The sequence below is a fragment of the Apteryx rowi genome, unplaced genomic scaffold (genome assembly GCF_003343035.1).
Source record: "Apteryx rowi isolate R43461 unplaced genomic scaffold, aptRow1 scaffold_1568, whole genome shotgun sequence".
Lineage (NCBI taxonomy): Eukaryota > Metazoa > Chordata > Aves > Apterygiformes > Apterygidae > Apteryx > Apteryx rowi.
The window spans coordinates 13,766-18,621 of NW_020447828.1; positions in this window are offsets into that span (position 1 = coordinate 13,766).

Genomic DNA, 4,856 nt, shown 5'->3' on the forward strand with positions numbered 1-4,856 from the left:
AAAAAAAAAAATCTCAGGATGAACTGGTGTTAAGTGATGCTTGGACATCCTCTTCACCTCTCTCACAGTCCCTAAGGTGCTTCAGAGTCACCTGGGGCAGCAAACCCCTATTCTGCCAGGGCTGCATGGTTGAGYGGTGTTTGTCTCTGGCTTTGGAGACTGCAAGGTTTGCTCTCTTCGTTGGTATCTTATTTCATCATTGCATTGACATCTGTCATCCACTCCAGCATGCCTGTGCTCTGAAACAAAACCTTTGCATGCATGGTGTCCTATATGCTTGGTAACAAGTATCCCTGTGACAAGTCTGCKCTCAGYCCTGGTGCCACAGCTGAGGTGCTGCAGCTCAAATATGTACAAATGCCCTCTGCCTGGGACGCAGACAGGAGGAGCTAGAGCCCCCCATGCCACCACAGAAGTGCAGCGTTGTTGGAGTAATTGCCAAGACATGGTGAGGCAGCTTGCAAAATGAGAGTGCCAAGGTTCGCCTAGGGTTGACACTGGCAAGGGATCTCAAGCACACCAAGATGAGAAGCTACTGCTTCTCAAACAGTTAAAGATAAGGCAAAGGTAACATAGTCCACTGCTGAATTTAGTAAGAGTAGATGCAGAYAGGGCTGAGGTACTCATTGCCTTCTCCGCCCCTGTCTTCACTGGCAAGGTCTTCCAGCCTTCATGCCTTGAGGCAGGACTCGAGAAGTAGAAGGACCAGCAGTGGATGGGGATCAAGTCAGGGGTTACCTGGGTGAACTCAGCCCTTAACAGTGCGTGGGCCTGGAGGGGCTGCATCAACAGGTGCTGAGAGAGCAGGGTAATGTCACGGCAAGGCTACTCTGTATCATCTTGAAAGGTCACGGAAATTAGAGATAGTCCTTGACAACTTGTGAAAAGCAAATGTTGCATGTATCTTCCAGAAAGGCCTAAAAGATGAGCTATGGAAGTAAAGGCTGTTTAGTCTCACTTYGGTGAGGAGTGTGTCACAGAGCCTGTCCYCTTGGATYACATTTCTGGGTATCTGAAAGAGAAGATGATTGGATTTACGAAGGGTAGGTCATGCCTGACCATCCTTACTGACTTCTATGATGAAAGGACTGCATTTCTTGATGAGGGGATAGCAGTGGATATCATTCTCCTGGATTTCCCCAAGGCTTTCAACACCACCCACCACGATATCCATGCATCCAAGTTAGGAAGTTACAGTCCTAACAGTTGGATAAGTAGATGGGTAAAACACTCGTTGGATGGTCAGGCTCAGAGGATCATGGTGCATGGGTCATACTCTACCCGGAGACCAGTAACAAGTGGATTACTGTGTGAGTCCATATGGGGACCTGGCCTGTTTAAAAATCTTTATCAATGACCTGGAGGAGATGATGGCGTGGTTTCTCATCAGGTTTGCAGATGACACAAAAATGGGGAGGGACCAGTCATTATGCTGTAGGGCTGCCTTCTGGAGGTGCCTAAACAGGCTGGAGGAACGGGCCAACAGGAACCTCATGAAATCCAGCAAGGACAAATTCAAAGTCCTGCTGCTGGGGCAGACTGACCTCCTGCAACAACACAGGCTGGGGACTGCCTGGTTGGGGAACAGCTCTGCAGCAAAGTTCCTGGCGGTCCTGGGGGACACTGGGCAAAACATAACCAGCAGCCTCCCAGTATTTGCAAAGAGGTCATCAGGAAGACACAGACAAGCACTCACCTGTGGTACATGGCAGAAGGATGAGAAATAAAAGGCAAAAACTGAAACAAGAAAGGCTGAAACTGGAGATAATGAGAAACTTTTTCCACGTGAGGATAGTCGGTGGAAGCTGTGTCCCAGAGAATGTGTGCCATCTCCATCCCTGCAATTTTCAAGACCCATCTGGAGCTAGCCCTGAGAAACAAAGTCTGATTCTGCTTAGATCAGGAGGTTGGTCTAGAGACTTTCCAAGGTCCCTTCCAGCCTGAATGATGCTGTYRYTCCTTCCCYTTGCTGGCATTAGGGAAAGTACTTRGGTCCTCCCTGACCAAGGAAGTATTTCACATGAGGTGTGCAGCTGCTTGACAAGTACCTCTGAACAACCTTGATCACATCCTTTGTTTCACCTTTTATCCTCTCTTTACTCCCTCTTGAGTTCTCTTTTACCATCCCCATCCCCTCCTGAACAAACAGCCCACTCCTGTTAGCCTTTCTCTGTTCACCCTGATTCTTCTTGCTCTGTACTCTCCCTTGTCATTTCTGAGATCGTTGCCATGGTAATATTTACCATGCCAGTAATTTCTTTAACCTAGTACACCTTTCATTGCTGGTATTGTCCTGCAATTCCTCATGTCATCTTATTAAGAAGCACCACAAGTCAGGTTGAGCCATCTGTACAAATACCTTAAATGCTGGCACAATGGCACTTCAGACCAGAGGGATCTTGACACACCTGGGGATTTGGAAAACAGAAACTCCTGAAGACGTACAAGGAGAAGGGAAAAGGTGTGCACGGGAGGCAGAATAACCCCATGCACCAGTACACACTGGGACCTGATCAGTGGAGGAATGGCCCTGAGTTGAAGAGCCTGGGTACTATGATGGATGCCATGTGAGACAGCGGGTCTTCCAGATCTGGAGGAATGGAGAGAAACTGGAGGGGGTCCAGAGAAGGGCAACCAAGGTGGGGGTGGCGGTCTAAAACACATGAGCAGTATGGAGAGGATGAGGGGAATGGACCTCTTTAGTATACTGAAGTGGAGGCAAAGGGCAATCTACAGCCTACAACTACCTGGAGAGATATGGAGCTGAACTCTTCTCTGCAGTGGCAAATGGCATAGCAGAGACACAAGGCCAAAAATTGCATCTTAGGAGCTTCAGAATGGACATTAGGACAAACAAAATTGACTAGCAGGGCAGTGCTGCACTGATGCAGGACACCCAGAGAGTCTCTGTGATCTCCATCTTCAAAAGCTTTCAGAGTTCAGCTACACAAAGTCACAGTCAACTTGACCCCGGGATTTGTGATAGTTACAACTGTGGGCAGGAGGCTGAAGTAGAAACTTCCAGCAGTCCCTTTCCCACCAATATTTCCATGACTTGCAGTGTTCCCCAGGAGAAGGTGAGGATATCTACATCATAGGCTCACAGGACAATCCAGAGTGGAAGGAAGCTCAGGAGGTSTCTAGTCCAAGCTCCTGCTGAAAGCAGGGCCAGCTCTGAGGTCAGACCARGTTGCTCAGTAAATGTCAGCATCCACATCAAGAGCCTACACATGAGCCAGGCATGAAAGCCACCATTACAGAAACAGAGATGTGAGACTGATCATCTCCCTATGTTTAGTTGTTGGTACGCTGTGCCAACTGAGATTATCTGGAACACCCCACCTTTTAATTGAGAGAAGTGATTCTTCTGTAGGTCCTCTGACAGATCTCCTGCTCCGTGTGGCTGCTTTAGACTGTAAACAGAATCAAAACAAAACCTATGACTGGGGTAATTTCACCTTAAATGCTGAAATACAGGGCAGTTGAAGGGAGCCCAGAGCTTCCAGGTCCCTGCTGCAGTGTTAGGGCTTCAGAGATCGGAACTGAAGATAAGAGTATTTGAACTGTCCTAACTTTCATGTCATTTCACATTTGATTTACTCCACTGCCAATCACAGCACCCAGAAAACTCATCTTCTTTAATTCAGCAATTAGGTGCTCTGAGGAGAAATATATTACCTTGACCTGCTAGCAAAAGCAGCAACATTTCCTCTCCTCCCACAACCTGATCACAGTTCATCACAGAAGGCACTCAGTTATGTCAGGCATGACTGACTTTGATCAGTCCATGCTGTCTGTTCCCCGACACCTTCTTTTCCTTCAAATGCCCAGAAATGTGCTCCTAGACAATACGCTCCATGAGGCGTGAAGGGAGGGTGACAGGCCTGTGTTCCACAAATCGACCTTCCTGCCTTTTGTGAAGATCAGTGCCTTTCTCTAGTCATCAGGGACTTTTGATGACTTGAAYTGTTTCTAGCTAGGGTGTTTCAATGACCATATAGTTTAATTCTGTTGTTCCTATAGTGTCCAAGACATTTGCTAACCTCTCTCCCTCCTTCCGCAAGCTCCTCACTCTGCGAGCTGGGCTTTAAAATGAGGTGGGCTTGTGATGCACTTGATGACTTCACAGTCCTTCCCAAACTAACAAACACAGCACATTCACAAAGTAACTATCCACTGCATCTGTTGGCTGCCTCACAAACTAATTCACCGCTGCGTCTGTTCGCTACCTCGCAAAATAACTAACAGCTGCATCTGTTCACTGCCTCGCAAAATAACTAACAGCTGCATCTGTTCACTGCCTTGCAAACTAACTGCTGCGTCTGTTCACTGCCTCACAAAGAAGTAAACTGCTCCGTCTACTCAATGCCTAGCAAACTAACCTCTAGGTCTGCTCACAGCCTAGCGAATTAAATAACTGCTGCGTCTGTTCGCTGTCTTGCAAACTAACCACTGCGCCTGTTCGCTGCCTTGCAAACAAGCAAACCACTGTATCTGTTCACTGCCTCGCAAACTAACTAACCGCTGCATCTGTTGGCTGCCTCGCAAACTAAATAACCGCTGCCTTTGTTCGCTGACTTGCAAACTAACTGCTGCGTCTGTTCACTGCCTTGCAAAATAACTAACATCTGCATCTGTTCACTTCCTCAAAAAAAACTGACCACTGCATCTCTTTGCTGTCCCGCAAACTAACCGCTGTGTCTGTTCGCTGCCTCTCAAACTAACTGACCACTGCATCTGTTCACTGCCTCTCAACTAACTAATCCGCTGTCTCTGTTCGCTGCCTCGCAACAAAGGAAACTGCTGTGTCTGTTCATTGCCTCACCGACAAGCAAACCACTGCCTCTGTTCTCTGC